Consider the following 21,884-nt stretch of genomic DNA (forward strand, 5'->3'; position numbering starts at 1 on the left):
GGCGGAAAAGACACCGTATCATTGCCGACCCGACATCGCTTGCGTACCATCCCGGGTTTTCCAGTGCTCCTCACTCGTTGTTAAAGGAGTCGACGATGAATTGATCCAGAAATGTGGTACCTGCCAAAGGAAGAGACTGAGATGGACGGGAGCGGAAACAACAACTACAATCGGACCGACGACCCGAGCGGTCGTTTCTTGTTACATCCTGAGCAAATACGTGTCCGGGACCAGCTGGCCACCTTCCTGGCGCAGGCCGATCGGTGTCATCAAACAAATTACTCTCCTGTTGCGCCGATCCGTCGCGATACCCGGAGGTTATTTCACGGGTTTCCGAACGACCATTGCCTAACCCGCAAGTAGCATTCCGGAGTTCCAGGGCTTCAAGGGTACGACCTCCGCCAGGGATCGTAATCTACAAATCCAATATCAGTTCACGCTTTATGCGTCCTTTGGTACAATTAATCCTTCGTAAACGGGGATTTATCCCGAATGCCCAACCTCGATCCATCATCCCGATGGCAATCACCGAACGTGGGGTGTTAAATAAAACACATAATCGATAATATGCTCCATCAAATCAAAGCCGTCGACGGCTGTCAGGAGAATTATGTCTGATTTTGGAAACACACTCTCGTATGAAAAGATCCGCGTACAGAATGTGAAAATGGAAAAGTTCTTGCTACTTGCGTCACTAACGTAAGATGAAGTGGATCCTGAACCATTTGTTGCCATTGAACCATGTTACTGCTTAAGTGCACATAAAAGAGCAAGAAAACGATATGTCAAATTAAGCTTGATCGATCTACCGTCGGATAGAAGTTCGAGGAAAGTTTACTTTTTGGTCTATTGCGCGAACCCTGAATATGGATTAACTTTGACAAGTTATTGAAAATGCTAAGGAATGCATTATTGTGTACTAATCATTTTAATAACAACCGGACACGAGTTTTAACACATTAAAATAAATCAATAAAGTAACAATGAAACATGCTATATTAATCTACCAAACCGTTTGTTTATAATTAATAAATATTCTAGTAATAGAATTTATATCTTACTCGACTAATATTTCTAATCATTCAGACCTGCTTCCACTACTTTTATTAAATGCACCAATCAAAAGTATTTTAAAACGAGTAGTATAACATTCTAGAAACTTATTTAGGTATTAAAAGTGTTGAAAGAGAAAAAGCAAATATTATTCTTCATATAAATTATGTACCCAACGCAAGAGAACCAATTGAAAGACTTATTAACCTAAAAATAAACATAAACGGTACACATTTTGATTCCTAAACGGCGAACGTATCGAGTCCTGCGGTTATTTGATAAAATCCTTAACGACGCCCTATCGAAGCCTTCAAAAACAACATGCCAGCCCTAAGTCAACAATCTCGTTTCACGCTTCCACAACACCGGCATCAAAACTAATCTGATAACGATCAGCAGAACTTGCGGTGGGCATTCATCCCAAAAAATAGTTTAATTAACCATCCATCAGCGGTGCGGTAGCGAACCCAACGAAGCTCTCGTGGTTGGGATTTTTCTTCCACCCTCTGCCAGTGAAGAAAGCAACTTGTGACTTCCACTGAGGGAAAGAGCGGGTGGCACATAAACCAGGCATGGGTGTTACAAACATCATTAACACTGATCGGGTGAAGCCACCCGACGTTCTACCACCGCCATCATCGTTAGAGACGTCATCGTCATCGCAAGGCTGGATCGAAATGGACCATAGCTGCCTCCGATAAAAAGACCTCGTCGACGTCGGCCACCATTATGTCATCAGGGAGGAAATACGGGGGAGGGTGGCGGGACATCATAACCACATCGTGCCGTCTTATTGGAGGCTGGGTTTTTGCGCTCCGGTAGCAAACTCTGGGTTTTCCTACTTGATTGGTCGTCGCTTCCGTTGCTTCCGTGAGTCTCCGTCGGTTCCTTCCCAGTTGGGAAAGTAGAACTCCACGCTATCGACATCAAAGCGAGAAGATCCGTTTCGGGGGGGAAAGCCCCCACAGCCTCTCAGAAGGTAACCATCCGTTGCGGCGTTGGTATCTTCGACCCGGTTACGCGTTGCCCTTGCTGATTTCCGACGGTGACGGTGGTGTTTTGGAGGACCGAAACTGCACTGTATCATCAACATCATCATCGGAGCCTCTAGCTACCCGGCCCCTCCCCCTCGGGTGGGATCGGTGGTAAGCGATTGCACGAAAAGTTCAACATGCTTTACCAATCATCATCTCTTCAGCGCAAGTACTCTCTCATCGACCCCAATATGTGACTACCGCACGGGTTTTTCTTTTCTTTCTTTTCTTCCCACTCCGACACAATTGATGGGCGGATTCCGTTAGGATGCCAGAGCAATGAGTGCCGCATCGGTCTTTGGGAAAGCACGCCAGAAGAAAAACTGTATCAACAGAAGCCACGCCACGCCTAAGTACCTAAGAAATTCTGTGCGCGCCCGTTCTGAGTTTACTTTTTTAAGGTCAATTCAAACGTTACCTTTGCCAACTCCCAAACGTTGCCATTATTACCGGTGCACAGAACTGGACCGGTTTGGCCGTCCAATTACCGGGGAGTGGGAAGGCGTAAGCAACGAACCTTTCTACCGTTTTGGGTGGCAACCGTTTTTCTTCCCCCATTTCTCCAGCTTTCAGCTTTGCCTCGCGTGCGATCGTGACGGGATTGACCGTGCTGATTTTTTACTACCCATTAGTTATAACCGGAGACTTATCCCATTTCCGGCCAGGGAAGACGGGCTATTGAAGCGCCGTTCTTTTGTGTCGAACTGCCTTCGAAGCTGGAGAACTGATGAAACCGGCTGGGAAAGAAAAAATAACTTCTTTTACGAAAAAAACTAAATCCTCCCAATGACGGATTAACTTATACCGAACACCCGTGAGAAGCTAGAAGCCCTGGCCATAACTTTTGTAGGCTGGGCATAATCTCTCTCTTTTACAAGTCCCCGAGCTGACCAGACCAAAGTATCATCGCACATCAAAAATTAATTAGCAACTTTTGGTGGCAAGATCATAAGCCACCAGGCGAAGACGATGCCGATGAATGGGCGGTTTTTGGTGAGGCTGGGAAGATTTAATCCGATACCTCCAGTTCATGGCTCACACTGGCTTTGGCCGCATGGTTCGACCGGACGAGGTAAGTTTCCGATCAATCAACCGCACTATAAAGGTAAAATAAACACTAAACCTCAAAGGAGCTGAAGGGAAAGACGGATGGAGAGTGGGTCTTAATCCCCTAAGAAGCATGGAAATGCGAGCGGTAGCATGCCATTCCCCATCGCCAGATAGATCCCCCCCATCCCATCGGTATGCCATAAACCGCTCGGCTGAAGTTCGCCTAGAATCAACAAACTCCGGACGGGGAAAAGTTCCCTTAGAAAACCGGCGGAAATCGGATGATTCTCGTAACTCAACAGGTTTCCTTTCGACGGTGCAACGGCGTGTACGGCGAGATCTCGTCTTTTCATTGTGCCCCATTGTGGAAGGAAATCTTGAAGGCAGATTCTCAACAAAGCCCCTCGAGCAAATCTCAAGCAATCTCTCCAAGGCGACCCCATTACCGATGGGATGGCGAGTGGTTTTTTCCGAATAAAATTCTCTCCATTTGCGCGTAATAACAATAACACGGCTTGCGTGAAGTATTCCCCAATTCCCTCGGTGGCCACCCGGGAAAAGCGCCGCTTTCCATCAGGGCTTTCCCCCTTAGGTAGGAGTGGTTTTGTACGGCTCTTGGTGGTTCGTTAGAGATCGATCTGAAATCGAGCACCTTTCGAGTGAATAATAAATAGCTTCGACCAACAAAACGCCAACAAAAAAAGAAACAATCAGTAACTTTTGCAGAAGTTCTTCAGCGTTGGGAAGTGCCGAACGAAACAAAAAAAAAACCTAACAAGCACCGGTATCAAACCGGCGTGCTTGGGTGAGAGAGCTTTTTGGGGAAATTTTCCCAAAAAGTTTGTTTTTTTTTCAACTTCCCTCCGAGGAACGTCCGTTACCGAAACTGGCCATCAACTGAACCTTTCTGAACCGTTCGAGAGCAAAACCTTCCGTCAAGCAAACAAGAAGGAGGAGTAAGGAGGCGGGGAAAGGTGGGGAGGCTTTGGGCGAAAACTCCCAAACCATCCGAAAGCCCTCTCGTAAGCAGACATCCAGTGATGAAAGTAAACAGCGAAGGTAAAAATACCCAACAACCTCCGGTAGGTCCCTAACCGGTGGAGGAAAAACGGCAATCGCGATGGATACCGCTTTTCCTCTCCCGCAAACCCACTCTCCGGATTCCCTTTCTCCCGTATGCGCGATGTGGCCCTATCAACGGGTGCGTTCCTATCCACGAGCGCAACGCTACCAATTGCTTCAAACGAGCGTTCGATTAAACGCGGAGTTGGCCTACTTTCTGGACCAACTCCAACAGAACAGCGCCGCCGCCGCCGCCCGGTTTGCTCCCAAACGGTTTTTGGCACTCGGCGGTCCAAGTGTGGAGCCGGTCGTTTTTCTTTTCTTGCTCCGAGATAGGTGAGTCGATCAAACTCGCACACACACGCACGCGAAAACGTGCTCGTACGTTCCCGCGAGCTTATATGTTGCGTACCACCATTAGCTGACCATACTGTTTGACATGCCGACACATAGCGGTTACTTCGTGATGCGTAGTCTCGCTCATCTTACGACGAAAATAAAGCTCCAAGTAACCCCAAACACTGTCAAGGCCCAGATTGAAGCTCCAACCTATTTTTGGCCTGGAGGGAAAGGTGTCGCCCCGAGCGGAAAACGGTGGATAATAAAACAGTCGTAAAAATCATACCCAAATACGATCGTATCGTGCCAACGGCGACCCGCAGAAGTTGACCAATGTCAATGTGCGGGCTTCGGGACACAACCCCAAACGGGCATCGAAGCATCGAGAGAGAGAATACAACTGCTTGCACCTGGGACAACAAAAAGGGGGGCAACGGGGTAAATCAGCCAAGGGTAAACTCGAAACACATACAGCAGTTGCAGCACGGGGCCAAAACGGAGAGCATATAAACATATGCGCATACGAACGACATAATGCTCGTGTGACTCACGTAAGGCCTGGCAAGTGTCGCATGAGAATGGGGACGCCAAGTGTGGCGGATTTGGACACCGCCGAAGAGTGGAAAACAACGAAAACATTAAACACCGCGTGGGCAAATGAGCCCAGGAGGGGAACCAACGTTGGCCGGGCAAGTAGACAGTGTTGGATCACATTATGGTACGGTTTATAGCTTCACTTCTCCGGTACGGCTATAACTTTACACAATCTTCCTCACATTGTACCCATAGTTTCAATCAAGAATTCGATTAACTACATTTTAGCTCCCTACAATGTTAATCGAATCATCCCGAGAAGCTCAACCCTGCACCTCAGTTTGAGTCGTTATGAAAATATTACAATTTCGCTATATTCTGTTCCACTTTTTCCCAGAGCGCATGATCGAGCAGCTGCAACTGATCACCCGTGACGGTTATTTCGCTCATCTTTTAGTGTCAGTTTATTCCTTTTGCTGCCAACGCTGCATACATTTGCATACATTCGTGGGTTAAGTACATTCGTGGTGCTTCCTGCGAAACTGTCACAGTATTAAATGGCTTCTTTGTGCTGCGTTTTATGCGACCCCCCCATCATTTTCGAGATGGATAAATGGAACATTCGTGTTCTAGAGAGCCCATTTTGTCATTGATCACTGTTCTTTGTGGGGTTTCAACAACATTCGCAGTTTCTGGGTTTATCCAAAAAATGTTGACTTTCAAAAGGGAATGTTTCGCAGGTATGTTTTAAACATGAGAAACCAAAATGAAGTTTCAACTGCCAGTGAAATTAATATTTGATTGATGACAACTTGTGTTAACAACATCAATAAAAACTGCAAATTATGCCAAAAACCATTCCATTCTTATCTGTTCTCGTCAAACTTAAATTAGGGTGCGATTAAGCATCAGCTACCCCGACAAGATGTTACATCATTGCCCATCGTTACCGACGTGTAGCTATCAAAACACTCTATCAACTGCACAAACCACAATCGTTTCGGCAAAATTAACAAGATTTCTTTCCCAACCATTTACAATCCCAACGAGCCGTTGTCGATTTAGCAGCGGACAAACAAAAAAAAAAGATACGCACAAGAGATTCGTGGCCTAGCGGGAAGCGAAAGAATGCAGACATTAAGCCACGAAACATAAGAGAAGCAAGGAAAAACAAGCCTACACCGATGGCATAAGGTGTGAACTTTAAGCACTATCTTGACCAACTTGATTGCACGCAACGCCATCGTCGTGCTCATCTCAGGTATTTGCACATCGGGACTCCCGTTAATTCGGTTTGTTGGATTTTTTTCGTGCTATTCAAAGCCTGTTGCATAATGCATCTGTTTTTTTTGGGAACGCATGCATGCGAATGCTAATCGTGACGAAAGACTCGCACAAAAACCGTGTCATATGTTGTTTATCTGTTTGTGCGTCTCATCTTGTCGTTCCTTCTCAGTATGTAGAGGTAGAAAGCAACCCGAATCAGTTATGAAACAATTTGCGATGGTCGGAGGCTCGGTGGCCTTCTTTCCTACCGATCATCATCAAGGCTCAGTTTGCCGATCCTTTCCACAACGGAACAAAAGGAACCCGGGTGCCTTCTATATCGTGGACGACGATTGCCAACTCCGCAAGGAACGAGCATTGCCCAAATGATGATGAAACGAGCCATAACATTTAAATTAGACAAGGATTGACTCACCTTTACGCAAAGCGTCCGCTTTCGACCTGGTCCAAGGTTGGCGCGTGTCTTCACCAAACGTTCGCGTGCCCCAAGGATCCCTCACAAAACCGCCAGAAGACACCGAAAACGCCCGTTGGTTGCCGCGTCCAGGGCAACGCCAATCAACACGAACCAAACACTCCGCTTGTTTTCAAACAACGCACAAAAATCAACAACGATCCACAGGAGGTCCTTCCACCGGGAGCCCGCGATGGCTTTATTCGGGTAGGGGTTTCCGTCTCTCCGGGAAGAAGTTATTTAATTTCGCCTTTATTTATGTATACGCGAGCCGGTTCTCACTTTATTCCGCATCCGAACAGGTGAAAGCAAACCCTTCCGCCTGCCCGCGGGGACGGGTGGTGACGAGAGGGTGATATCCTCGGAAATGAAACCGTTGACGAACGGCGCCGGTTCGGTGCGATAACGGCGAAATTGCGAAGGCTGATGGGGAGAATTCGAGAATACCAGAAGCCCAACCAGAACCGCCGTTTGGAGGAAACCACCGTGGCTTCCGTCGACACCCTTCGTCGGCCGCTTTGGAAGAAAGTCAGACACGGGCAGAATGGCGGGGACACATTTTCCGTTCTCTTCCGTTTCAGCTTTCGGTTGCTTTCACCCCTATTCTTTGCACCCGGCGGCACACAAACTTTGTACGCACCGCACACACAGCACAACAGGGTTATTCTTCACTGCTGGTTGGCTGCTTTCAAGATGGCCCGATACTATGGCCGTGCCTGGTTTGGTTTTAAACGATTTCTTTTCTTGACTCAACTCTTTTACTTCCGCGCACTTTCCTCAGCTCACTGCGATCTCACTATTTTGCGCCTGCGATGCGTCTTCACTCACTCGACTTTGGCCGTAGCCCTGGCAACAGATCGTTTAGGGCTTTCCGCTCGATGCTTCGGAAAGTTCAATTACACCTGGCCGCGCACATAAACGTACACACACATTCACACACACGCGCGCGGGTTTACTCGGGTGAAAGAATTCTTTCTTCCGTTTTGCGCAACGGGTGCGTAGCCATAAATAATAACAGCAACGCGCGCGCTTTTAAGGGCCGCTAGAAGGAAGGAACGGAAGGGAAACGCACACCGAAAACGGGGTAAATTACAACAAAATACACTCCACAACAACCGTAGCACCGCGCAAAACCCTATCTATCATCGCCATCATCATCATCATCGTCCGCGGGGGCCAAGAACAGTAAACACTTTTCGTCCCTTATTCACCGTAATTGGCACTTTTCACCCCCTGTCTCTGTCCTCTGCATTCGCTAACACCGAAGAAGGCCGCCGCCGCCGCCATTGCATTCGTTGGAAAAACGCGTGGAAGGAAAAGCGAATCCCACCGTCAACCCGCCTTCACAAACCAGCAACACCTATTTAGGCACGTTTGTTAGAAATGCTAGTTTGCTCGTTGCTATATCGTAGTGGTTCTGTGGTTGCTGAGGGGGGTTGTGGGTGCGTCGAAGGGATGGCTTTCTGCGCGAAGGTTCGATGTGCGCAGTTCGCGGCGGCGGCGACGACGACGTTCTTCGGCGTTGCCCGGCGACGGTTGCTAAAGCAGAGGTTCCGCTGCCGTTCTAAGGCCTACATGCGCCCGGAAGCCTTGCAACCTTGCAACAATGTGTTTCCCCCACACGTTCTTCGGTTTAATTTGTCTTTCCGAAACAACCGTTTAATTGCAGCATAAATCTAAACTGTATCTTCCAGCTCACGTTCGTCATGTTCTTTGGTTTTCTTCTCTTGTTTCACCACAAACAAATGAAGCAAATAAACGCATAGTATGCTTCAGTTAGACAAGAAATTCCAACTAAAGAAACACGTTTTAACCATGTTCATTCTTTTAAAAATTATTTGCTTTCATTGCATTTCAATATTATCATAATATATAAAGAATAGCATTACGAAGTCAATAAACAAACAATATGAGTTGCTAATAAAGCAATAACATTTAAATAAACAGAGATAAATTAAAAATTATTTTTTCAAATTTCATATGTGACAAGCTCTCAAGAACTTACAATTGAGAATAAACCTTGTCGTTGAAGGTAAAATGAATGTAAATGTTGGTAAAAAAGTTGACAACGATTAATCGTCCACAGCAAGCTAATTTGTTTCGTAAATCAGATTGATTTGGACCATGAAATCAAACAGTCACCTCATTATTTCGCAACAAATTTATACATACGACCCTTTCTTTTCCTCCGGTACCATAAATGTATACAATAATGTACCGATCATGATCCCTATATTAAATCGTTGCATAATTGGCAATGCTGTTCCGTCAACTGACCACCATTCGGGTGATCGCAATCCTTCGTAATTAACCCACAATCGATGAATTTTTTCGCGTGCAACAACAATCCACCGTTCGGTGCAGCGCAAACCGTGCGGGTCCCTCAAAAGTAAAAGTGCACCCGATCTATGCACCGCATGCATGCATGCATGCATATATCAGGAAAAGCAAAACCCTGCACAAATTCGCACAATTCAATCGTTACGCCCCGGATCGTGTGGCGAATGTTCCGGCAAAGTTACAACGCCCCAAAAGCGTCGGTGACGCTCGATGGGTCGTTACTTTGTCGCCAGCCGAACGTCGGGTTTGGGTGACTTTCAAATATTTCACCTACGGACCCAGGGGAGGGCGAGTTCCATGCACGCCCGACCTGGTCCATATAACATAACATAACACCGTCCTGCAGCGCGGCTCGCGTTACTCTTACCAATTATTTCGCTATTTGTTTCGTTAGCGGAGGACGGTTTTTCAGTTTAATTTTGTTTTTTTATGCCGACCATTAGGTTTTTGCTAACGTGTGGCGTACGCCGCCAGACGGTTGAACAATGTTGCTGACCAGGCAGGACTTTACCACATACCGGTCGGTAAAAAAAAAACAACAGCCATGACAACATACACAACAAAAAACATCAGTGGCAAATCAATCGTACTCGACTCGCAAAAGGCACCTGTCCTTGCCTTCCAACGCATATGACATTTCTGCGCGATTTCTGCCATGCTTGTGGGGGTTTTTACCCGAAGTTGAACAACAGCCAGTTACGAGAGGATTAAACTTGGCTTGCCTTTGCACATTGGGCCAGTTTATCCCTTCCTCCGCAGCTTGGCTGAAGCCTTCAGGAACGGAGAGCTTAAAACAAACAAACACTACCGGATTGTGAAACTTGTTGCGCTAAATTTAACGGTCGCGTGCAAGGCATGCATTTGGCGAAGTGCCAAGACGTCCCTGTTCGACCGCACAATCACTTGTTGTTGCAACCTGCAACACACTCAAGAACACCGGAGCTAACGAGATTGTCTGGCCGCACTCTGGAGGCCGCGTGCTGCTTCGCGTTGGTGTCCTTTTCGATTCCATGCCCGAGTCCCCTCCCTTTTATGGCACGTCGGATCGACGATCGTATCGATCGACGATGACAGCTAAAAGAAGGAAGATTTATTCGATTGTTTGGCAAGCCCCACAGAAGCACGCACACACACGCACGCACGCAAACGGAAGCCAGGAATGCGGCGCGTCGCGACCCGGCGAAGAGCTGGCGACAAAGGGGTATGGTGCCCCAAAAAAGGGCACCACCAAAGCCGACCGGGAACACCGGATCTTGCACGCGCCATTCGGTCGCCGAGGGCCGTTATTGACCGCGCCACGGAGTGGACATGATCTTTGTTGCTTTTTATTCAATTCTTCGAAAACAAAGCGCCCCTTCGGTGACAGTTTCGATTACGATTGTCCACCACCGTAAAACACGCGTGTTGGTGTTACGAGACCGTGTCCATTTGCCTTCTTTTCCATGGTTTTGCTTGCCTTCGATAGAATGGCGAGATTTATCTCATTTGTTTCCCTCACTGTTTTTTTACTAGATCTTTTATTTCACACGGGCACACCATTTGCATAACGATTGATTTATGTCTCGTTTCACTCCACTTTCGCCTTCCCGCACGCGCACATTTACAGCATCCTTCAAAATGTGCTCCCACACGATCGCTATCATCTCGATCGTTCGATATCCATGCCTCCTAACATCCTAACCCAACCGTAGCGCTTTGCGAGCTGCCGTTAAAAAACCGCTCACGTTAGAATCACGTTTCGCCGTTTCGGTTTTTTTTATTATTTCAACCACTATCCGGTGTCAGTGCACTCTTCTTCGGTACGCTTTTATAGCCCTTTGCACGCGGCAGATCATAGCGGAGCACATTTTTCCACTAACGGCACAGAAGGTTGAGCGATTCTTTTTTGTTTTTAACAACGTGATCACTGGACGATCATTACCACCGTACTGCTGCGCGTGTTCGCGGACGAAGGGCTGCTACAGCTTTTTAATGGGCTTTCCTCTGGACGTACTAACAAAAGCGCACAACGGCTCAACACAACGTGTACGCACCGATGAACGTACCGAACTGAACTGAACGGCCCGGCGCCGGCCAATCAACCCAAACGCCGCAGCTCGCATTCGAACTCCGCGAGGCATCACGATTCGTTCGGTTGAATTCATCCGGCGCTCACTATGGGAAACAGTGTGGCGAAATAAGCATAAAACATTGTCTTTTGCTAAATTTATGTGGAAGGATGGCATAGACGAAGTCGCCAGAAACGCCGTGATACAATATTGGAACAGTTTGGTAAGGGACCATGAGTAGTTTCGGATAGAAATTCGTCAGGTCAAGATCGCCAGCACTTGTAACAGTAAGTAAGCAAGTAAAAATACGAAAGATTTATGTTGTATGTATTCATATTCGATGTCAATAGCTTGAATTTTGAATAAACTCCAAATTGACGCTTTTGAGACATATCAGTCGATAAGGAACTGACCGATTAAGTATTTCAACGTAGGTTTTGTTTATTTTTACATGTTTTACAATGAAAACATTTTGTTTGTACAGACAATATCCTATTACCGATGTCCTGTTTATATAAATATAAAAATTAATTCAATCCCACGGTACTTGCAAACGGGTTTGTAATCTAGATATTAAAGTAATTAATTAAAGAATGAATGCTTTGAATAAAGAACGCAAAAGTTTATTCGTAGGGTTTTAGAGCAATTGCAATACAGTTTTATGTATTAAGCTTTTCATAATTTGTTAGCTATAGAAGATTCGTTGTAACACAATATCTGATAGTTCAATTGTTTTCTAAGGATCAAAATTTACATAAGCATGAAAAAGGATATTTATGCAAGTTCTTTCATATTTTACATACTCTGCTCATAAGTACGAAATTAGTCCAAAGGCCGGTTGTGATATGCTTTTCCGAACCCGTCAGCATAAAACTGTTTTCCATTAAAAAATTACCCACAGTGCGAGTGTTCACTCGTTCGGCTTTCTCACGCGCGCCTTCTCCGGCTCACTCGTAAGCTGTTCATCTTTCGCCGGGTTTCTCACTGTGGAAAGTTCAGTTTTATGCTTATGCTCTCTCCCGCTCCCGTGTCCGAACGGACAGCATATGCTGTAATTGGCACCTGGACAAAAACAACCTGGATGCAGCTGAGGCGGTTAGGATGCTGCGGCAGCACGATGCTGCCCAGTTCGGGCCGGTTACATTCACCGCGTGTTGGTGCTGGCGAACCTTGACCGCCACACGCCTATAACCCGAGTGGGGCTCATTTTCGGCCCACGAAAGGCGCACGGAGGCTTCGGTGGATTGATGATAATTGATTGCCTCGCGTTTGGCCTTCCGTCGAACTTCCAGATTCGTTAGGAGATTGGACTAGGGAGTTCTTACGGCTCGACCAACATCACCGCCGACATCCTCCGTCACCACACACAAACACACTGCGGATACCGGAATCGCATTCGAAAATCCGCATCAACGGCACGGGGGTTTGCCCTTGCCCCACGTTGAACGAGTTACCCCCAACCCACACGCCCCCAAAGTGCACCGAGACCATGAACGATGCGCCGCATTGTTTGGGTGCTTACCATTGTTACCGCCCCTCTCTTGCACTCCCTCCCTCTCCCTCGCTCTCCCCAGGGTGGAGCTGGGTCTTGTCGAAGCCAAATTAAGCCAATCATTGCCTCGGTTAGGTTTGCAACAATCGTTGGCGTGGCCAGTTGGCCGTTGAAAGGCGCACCGGAGATTGCACTGGGCCGATTTGAAGGTTTGAAGCGTACAGTTATTGTAATTCGTTTCATAACTGTTCGCGTACCCCCCCTCCCCCGATCGTTATGCTACACCGAGGGCCCCCGGGCGCATCGATCAGCCGGGCCAAAGGTTGCCCGCGGTTCAAAGCAATGCAATTAAACTAAATTTTCTTTCCGTGCATCTCTGGCGCACCAAGCTGTTGCCGCGTTGTCCGTCGGTCGGTACACGAGCCTCCGATCAATAGAAACCATTCTTGTTAAACGGTCGATACGACGCCGAGCCACAGTTCAGAAGGCCAAGTTCAGGCGGAGTTTTTTCGCGGGCACTCGGCCGGGGTTTTCCAGTGGTGGAAAGCAGGCTGTTTAGCTCCATTAAACAATAGAGCACACCATTTGCTGCACTGGGCGGGGAACCCCCAGCTTTTTATTTTGTTCTTTTATCCGCATTCTATTCATGCGATGAATCTATTTTCATCTCGGCCCATAAACATTCCATCGATTACCGTGAGGTCTCCCGCTGGGTCATAGAAAATATATAATATATAATGGGGAATCATTTGCCGACCGTCGATGACCTTCTTGTCGTCTGCATTACCCTCCGCAGCACCGCCCATCGGTTACATAAAGAACTATAAAACAAATTTACCACAATTTCGAGCAATTGTGCTCGCCACAAATACCGAATCGGTGCGCGATTGTGTGAGCCCTCCCCGCACATTAGCTGCCAACCAATCGATCGCCGGCTACGTCTTGATGTTTTGGCAAAGCATTACACACTTTAATAACACCAATCGGTGCACCATTTTAAATCAATCCCCAATCTCCGCCGGGCTTGCTGGCCCCCGGGCGAAGCAAAGCGGGCTCTAAATTTCTCCTCCGGCCAGTAATGATCCGCTGCAAAATTATCTCATCTAGCGGGCACCTTCCTCCGTCCATCCGGAGATTGCAGGATCGGGGTCCGGTCGTTGGGCAAGCTTAGAGGCGGCTGTGTCCCACATCGGAAACCATACCGGAGGGTAAAAATTTGAAAACAAACAAAAAATAATCCACGGTGAAATTTCACCAAAAATCCAATCCCCAGCCACCTGGACGCCACACGCCAGTCTCTTGTTTTAGGCGGCATAAGAGTCTCACCCGGGCCTATGTATGCCTTCCTCGTTCACCCCATCCAACACGGCAGAAGGTGAAGGTTAATCGAAACCAAACCGCAGCCGGAGCGGACCGTTTTGGGGCTCAGCGCTGTGCGAGAAAGCTGGCGGAAGGCCTGCTGCTTCAGTTTCGGAGCGCTGGTTTCGCGGCTTAATAGCTCCCCAACAGTTGCTCACGTGTAGAACGGCAATAAACAACCCCGGACGCAGTCGACAACATCTTGGACCCCGGGACAGCAAAAAAAGCATAATTCGATGCACGGCGCGGAGGGGAGAAAAGCAAACGAGAAAAGGAGAGTGACTAGGCTCATTTGTAATCAGCTGGCGATAGCGATCTCTCCACCCCTTCGGGCTCCACGACGGCGAGCGGGTCGGTCCGGCCTCCACCCCTTTGGCACACCTTTTTCACCAGAACTCACCTCACCTGAGCATCGTGCGTGTTTCTCTTACTTTCTCTCCCGTGCCAACGAGCCCAGCACGAGCCTCCGAGCCGCTCGGTGTTGGGCTCGTTTGGCGCATAAAACATCCCGTACAACGTTTGGAAATAAAACTGTAGAACTGAGCAAACTTCTCGAAAGGCTCGGTGCTGCCCGGGGGGTTTCTACTCAGCAAAACTTTCCTCGAGTCTACCGGCAGCTTTCGAACCGTTTAAAATCAGCCCCGTTGGTGCTAAAACTTCCTTAGGATAAAATTACACTCACAAGTAAGAACCGACGCGACCTTCGAGAATAACAAGTCGGAGGAAAGTTGGAGAAAGAAAAGTTTGCAAAATAACTGCCAGTAAATCGGTACCAATTACAACGTAATTTAACTATCCTTCGAACCAACGTCAGCAGATATTGGCCCATAAATCAATGGTCAAAGCGGGGCGGAAACTTTGCACGAAATTATTCTTTACCTGACAGAGATTGACGTGGATTACTGGCCAACCTAAGCCTTCTCGATATCCACCTGGTGAAGCTCGTAAAATCTAGACGCCCGTTTTTAGCATCGGCTTATTTAGGATGATTGATTTTATTCGTTTTCCTCCGAAAAAAAAGAAAAGCATCGTTTAAAAGAAAAACTTGACAAAATTAAATGCTTTCGGGGGGAAGGGAAGGCGAGCCTTCAACCGAACGACGAATGAAAACAACCCCTGGGCTCGTCGGCCTACTGAGAATGCGAGCTTTCGGAGATATGCTGCGTGTGAGCGGTCTCTCATCTCACGCGAGAGCATCGTGAGATGTCGAAAAGCTCGACCCAAGCGCCTGTTGCTGCAATGCTGCTGGATGCTGTAACGCCCCGCACATTTGCTCGTTTGCGGGTGTTTTGACCGTCGTGTTCGCGCATACAATCACAAACTGATTCGCCTTTTCCATCAACATCGGCTGGGGGAGCGGTGCGCAGGGGTGTTTGCCCAAAAAAGGGACACCCGGAGGCCGCAGCCATCTCCTATGGTTGCGCACTATGGTCGCATGTGGCCCGCTGGCAGGTTGTTGCTGCTGCTTCCCTTTGAGCTGCCGAACGATGGTTTGCCTTGGGATTATTTCGTTTCCTTTGCGTTTCCCGTTCGCTGGCGGTCAGTTGACACGACGCACTCGGTTTACGAACTTGGCGTCGCGCTTCCACCGCAACATCTCGTGATTTCCTGCGATGATGACGACAGTCAGTCAACCGCAAAACCCCCACTGTCAACCGACGCTCGACAGCATCCTTCGCCTTGAACGGATCTAAGGTCGACCGGAACCGCTGCTGCCTGGAGGCTGTCGCTACTAATTAAATGCTTGCGGCGAAAACCGAATGAAACAAAGAAAATGGTCACCCACTTGAAAATTCTATCACGAATCTCAGAAAGCAGTCCTCTCCGGTTTCGGGAAGGGGCGGGAAAAAGGACACGGTGTGGATTGAGTCGGTTTTGGTTCCATTCGAGCCAGGTAGCCCCGGGAAAACACACAAAATGAAGAGTCATCGTGCGCTCTTCCGGGCATCCTTGTCGGCTCTTTTGCCCGTGATGTAAGATAACCATGATGTGAGCAAGGATAATTCGCATGTTTTTTCATGGAAAAGAATTACACAAACAATTACAGCTCTCGGGTGCTCTATTAAGCTGTTTGTATGATCAACATTTGTGGGTAGTTTCGAAGGCTATCTGGAAAACTTTCATCCTATAATTTAGTGCTATCTTTTAATCTGATCTTTAAGCATGTTTTTCACTTCACTTCACAAGAGTCACTTTTCTATCAAACATGCCGCCAAAGTCTTTCACAGATTGGTTATCGCAGTATTGTGTTGGATATATGAACTGAGCGATGGACATGTTCCACTAAAAATAGTCACAGTCCAAGTAATAAGTTGGGTGGATTTAGTAAAAATCTTACGTATCGATTAAAGCGAGCCAAAGCTGTATTGTCTAATTAGATAAATTAGATTCACTTTGTGAATCGTTGCAACTTACTGCAATACTCCAAAAATTGAAGTTTTCACAAGCAGCTTGTAGTTCATTACAGCACTAAAACTAATTTCACAAACCTTCTCTGAATAAACTCGCTAAATCAACAAGCAGAACTGCCCTTAACACAGCATTCCTATACGTTGCTTTAACGTACGTACAGCACTTTTCTTGTCTAATTAATCCAACCGCATCAACCAACGGAACACCGTTGACTCTAGTGCAAGCTGCACCAAAACTTCAAAGCCACAAATGGCGGAAGGAAAGTGTGAAAACCGTGTCTTCAAACTTCCACAGAGGAGGCCCCAGCTGTGGCGAAACGAAACACTGCTCGACCTTGGACCGACGTAGGATACGATTCCCACTAAGAGTACCGAGGAAGGAGTTTTAGGACCAAAAAAACAAACCGCCTCTTGGCAGTTGGGTACCCGATGAGGCGCACCAAACACGAGACCCAGAACTAACGAGTCCCAGTCTCCCGGCCATCCTCCGGGAACCATCCTAGAGGCCCTTCTCCTTTATCACGCCATCTTCCGCAGCGCTAGTGGATGCTCCGACGTCGCCGTCGTGCGAAAAGCTGGGAAAATCGGCGACAAGTCGTGCGCACGAAAAAGGCGGCTCCAAAGAAGGCAAACCATAATTAAGGGCTTCCGGTGGGAACGGGTGGCTGACGGGAGAGTGTGAGTCTGGATCATAGATTATGCTAGCGAAAGGAGAAAACTTCAGCCCATCCAGTTCATCCACAGCGTTCCATCCTTCCTTCGCCGGGATTGCGGGATCCGGTTGCCCCCAAAAGCTCCCGACACCGGCAACGAGGTGCACAATCGGTTTAGGGTTCTCTTAGTTCGGATTAACGCCGAGCCCAGATTCCACCGAGTCTCTATTTGATTTTAACCTACTGCAGAACTCCTCCGGGGAAAACGGCTGGCAAGCCATGAAGTTCTCCCCACCGCTGGAGCCACCGGTAGCTACCTTATATCCACCGGAACATCCTCGAAGCAAAGGCACCCGAGTAAGACAAATGGCTGCCGGGCGTTCGCCAGCCGGAAGCAGTATTTTAAAATTCCACGGGATTAAGCTGTTCATTTACATTTCCCTCGCGCGCACCGAACGGGTGCTGGGAGTGAAAAATCCGCAATTATCCTCCCTCCTCGGGGTCGAACCGAGGATTTATTTCTTCGGTTTTCAATGCCTTGCTTTTAAGAGCCCAGAGGTCAGGTCAAGAGCGGGACGGCGCACATACACTCACACACGTAAATCCTGCGTTCGATCGATCGGGAATGAAAACGATATTTGAGTAATCGCTTGAGAAATTGGATTATAATGGTAGCATCACCATCCGCACCTTAATGATGCGGCGGCAAAACCGGGAAGAAGCTGGCCAACTCGCTCGTCCAAGCTCGCACCGGCAGGAATTTCCCTGACTCATCGTCCGCAGCCTTGAAGTGAGGCTTTTCGCCCGCAAGGAACGAAACGAAAGATCGAAAGAACGGAAGTACTTACACCTGTAGGCGATTCGTAAGTGTTGCTGACAGTACTGGACCACCATCATCATCACCACCATCATTATAATCAGCATATTCGTTCCCAACGTGGAAAGCGCTTCCAGTCGATTTTTATTTCACCCGTTCTCACGCTCCTCATAGATGAAATTTCAAATATTCGCTAAAACTCGAAGCAAAGGCTCGTAGAATCGAAGGAGGCGGAGGGCAGATTTTTGGAAGGTGGGACGTACAATTAGGATGTTTGTTATTAGATTACTGTGAAAAGTGAAACAAATAATTGACCGATTGGTCTGCAAGTCATCTGATTTGTGCTATTGACAGACACAAGAGTTCGGGGCGGTGAGATTAACGTTTAATTCAGCTGAACGACCAAAGAAAACAGAACAACCCAGTTCTTAGCCAAATTTAAACATATAGTTAGCAAAGCGCAAAGGATTATTTAATAGTTATGTTTATTACAAAACAATAGAATACTTTAGTTTTTCTATTCTTTTGCTCTTGTTCGCATACCTTCTTTAATATTACACTTCAACTATTTTCATTTTATAGTATGGTTTTTTTTTATTTTCAACAACATTACACTTTTTTTATACACTACAGAATGTTTTGTTTATCATCAAATGAGCAGGAGACAGGATCAATGAACGCAATTTTATTTTCAAACATCAAATCATAACGATACGTCTACTAATGAAAACTAGTTCGAACAATCCGCATCTAGATGTGGATTGGTATTACGCAAACGCAATTCGAGATGCACTTATTAGAAAACTGCAAATGCACCTCAGCCCGGGGGATGATTTTACGCCCCTCTCTCCCCTGTATCCCCGCGGAGCCACCGAGGATCGAAATTATGAGACATCTGCGATCTGCGAGCCCACCGTTCGTTCGTTCTGTTCGATCCGCAAATGGATTGCGCAATTCCGCGACCTTTGAACGGTCCCCAGCCTGGTGGCTAGACTATTTGCACCGCTTTTTACTCTTTTTTTCTTGATAGTTCCCTGGGCTCCATCGCGCGCTCGTTACTTTTCACGTTCGCTGCTATATTTAGCGCCCCGGTGGAAAACTCGTTTTTGTTTTTATTGAGCCCCTTCTGGGGCGCTCTTTGTTGTGCTCTGTGTTTCCCACTCCTGAGTTGTATCTTTTTAATTTTCTGTTCGCTGTGCACGACCAGATCCCACTGCACCCGATGCAGCTGCACCGTGGACGGCATGGGCCGGCAACCGTGGCCACGGGTTGACTTCGTGCGAGCCGCGATTCTGGGCTGCGTGATATATTCCTTCCTGACCTTTTTTCACAGCGCCATGTTCTCCACTCGCCGTCTGGCTTCCCACGCCATCTGCAGTGTTTTGTGCAGAAAAAAAGGTAAGGCCACCACCATCTGAAACCTACCGAGCTGCTCCACTAAGCTAGAAATCCCGCGATAGATTGTACACCAAAACGGTCGCGGAGGAATAAACCGACAGGTCTTATGGTCGCGTGGATGAGATTTAAGCCGCTCGAAAGAACCGCTGGAAGCTTGCTGATTTGTAAATTAAATTTAAAGAGCAAAGGGCAAACTATACATTAATCATAGAAAGTTTTTTTTTTATATCATAACTGTAGTATCATTTCAATTGAAACCGCGTATTACTTTACCAACACCCCAATGTGATCTTCCTATGTATTACTCTCTTATAACAAATTCTAGATTCTTTTACAACGAAAGTCGGATTAATTAAATAAAATAAAGCATTAATTCACAGACAGTTTCAATACATCCCATCGTACCAGCAGACCCGTAACTTTAATATGTTAAAACAATCAAAACTAAATGCTTATGTAAATCCTTTTATACTATTACAACTTCATCGTATATTGACAAATAAAAATATAATATTGAAACCGTTAAAAAATACCTTGTGCTAGCACTCACGTAAATCTAATGAAAAACAACAAAGTTGCTTCTGAAAAGCACAAAGAAGTAGTGCACAATTTAAACTTTCAACAAGACGATGGAAAACCCCACCACAAACGTGCACCTTGAAGAAGTCCTGGTTTGTTTTAGTTTTGCATCTGATTCGGCGGGTGCACGTTGGTAGGTTTTGTTTCGTACTTCCACAGTACCTATTTTGCCTCGCGTGCAGATGACTAAATATAGGTAAACATTGGGCTTTATCTCCTGCAAACGGCCGGGACAACGTAACAGCTCAGGCCGTTCGATGTTGTTTGTTGTCGTTTCTTGGTCGGTGCTTCGTGGCGAAGAAAATATATAAAACAAACCAATCCCAAACCCAACACGACTTAACCATTACCAAACATAGCCCGAGAAGCTAAAGGCCGTCCGTGCGGTGCAGCATTCGCTTCCACTGTTTATGCACCGATGTTCGATTGTGTGCCATGTTATACATAGATTTTTTTTTCTTTTATGTTACCCCTACCCACTGCCACCGACCGCCTTGTTTCGCTCTATAGGCTTTGTTTTATGACTACGTTGACTTCACACTTCTTAACCGCTGGTGGGAGTGAGCCCCTACTAAGCCTATGCAGTGAGCATAAGCACAACCGGAAAGGCAACACGATGGTGGAATATCGGTGCAACAACCAACGCTAAACAGCAGTTCTGTTGCTTTTCTACTGCTACTACCACTACCAATACCACTACCTAGTACCCATGACTATGCTACCAGAACAACCACATCTGTTGCTGCATGCTGCTTGCTGCGAGCTGGAGCTGAGTCTGAAATGAATTCAAGGGCAAACCGGGTAGACCTCGCACTGCAGGCCTTTAAACTGGCGAGCAGAACTATCTGTTCGGTGGGCTGGAAGATTTCACTTCCAACCCCTCGCCCGGGCGGCGGTGCAAAACCGTGACTTCTCGAAACCACCGATGTGTGCCGAGCAAGTAATGAACTTTCGAGCCCCGGGAATAGATTGCCGACCGGCCAGGAACGGCACCAGCGTCGTACGTGCGGAAAGAAAACTGCAGGAAAATCAGGCCCTGCACGCCCGGATCCGGACTTGGTTTTATGGATTTTTAGCTTTCCGTCGTCCTCGCCCCGCGTTCCGTACGCTCCTTTCCACACCGACAGGCGTTATGCGGCACGATGATTTTCTGCTCCGGAAACGGCATTTCAGGCTTCACTGCGGAATCGGAAGCCATTGGGAAACTGGGAAAAATCTCGTCCAGCTTGAAAGTATGTATAGTACTATCAAAACTAGATGCATGAAATAGCTCACACTGTTTCGTTGACTGTCGTTGATTTATTCACTATCGTTGAAATTCAGGCATAACATTATATACTTATTCATAAATTTGAAACTACATTTTAATCAGTTAATTTACTAATTCTTATTCAAAATTAAAGAGGTCTGGCTTTTTTCAATTCATTAAAACATTATAACGATTAATTTAATAAGCCTCGGATGCAAGCTCCGAACATAAAACTTCCGAGAATTCTAAACATAAAGTTCTATCATGTTGTAAGCGTTGAATAGCCGTCAAATGAATTAATAAACAAATGAAACTATAATCAAATTAGCTCTGTATTTTTATTCGAAATGATGAAAATCGAGTTTGATAAAAAACTGTGAAATTTGAGAAAGATTTCGAAGGTAAAAAATAAATTTAAATTTAAATTTAAATTTTTCTTCTCAATAATTCGTTATTGTATCATTTGGTACAACATTTTTAGGCACAAAACAAATTGATTTAATCATGCATATAACCTGGCCACATTCTTGGCACTTTCTACCACAACATCGATTGTCAGACGGTCGACGTTCTGACGTTTGCCTGCCCGCGATGTTTGTTGATCCAGTTGTAACTGGCCAGGCCTCGAACTTCATCGGCTCGTTCGTGTTGATGATAATGATGATGTTGCTAATGATGAGCACGATGACGGCGGCGTCAGGTAAGTGCAGGCAATTACATAACAT

The 21,884-nt window shown here is 46.7% G+C and overlaps 1 protein-coding gene across 3 annotated transcripts in view; it reads right to left on the reverse strand.

Moving 5' to 3' along the window:
* The window catches only part of LOC131262357 (uncharacterized), a 62,736-nt gene extending 51,537 nt beyond the window's left edge, over nt 1-11,199 (reverse strand). The window contains exons 1-2 of one of the 3 annotated variants that reach the window (XM_058264345.1): nt 11,075-11,199; nt 6,775-7,855 (exon numbers count right to left, since the gene is read on the reverse strand). The gene's annotated coding sequence lies outside the window, so the exon portion shown is untranslated. Of the gene's footprint in view, nt 1-6,774; nt 7,856-10,839; nt 10,943-11,074 lie in introns of those variants that run through there. The other 2 variants (XM_058264347.1, XM_058264348.1) reach the window with 2 other exon arrangements.
* Between the last annotated feature and the right edge of the window lie 10,685 nt (nt 11,200-21,884).

The sequence above is a fragment of the Anopheles coustani genome, chromosome 2, assembly GCF_943734705.1.
Source record: "Anopheles coustani chromosome 2, idAnoCousDA_361_x.2, whole genome shotgun sequence".
In the NCBI taxonomy this organism is placed as follows: domain Eukaryota; kingdom Metazoa; phylum Arthropoda; class Insecta; order Diptera; family Culicidae; genus Anopheles; species Anopheles coustani.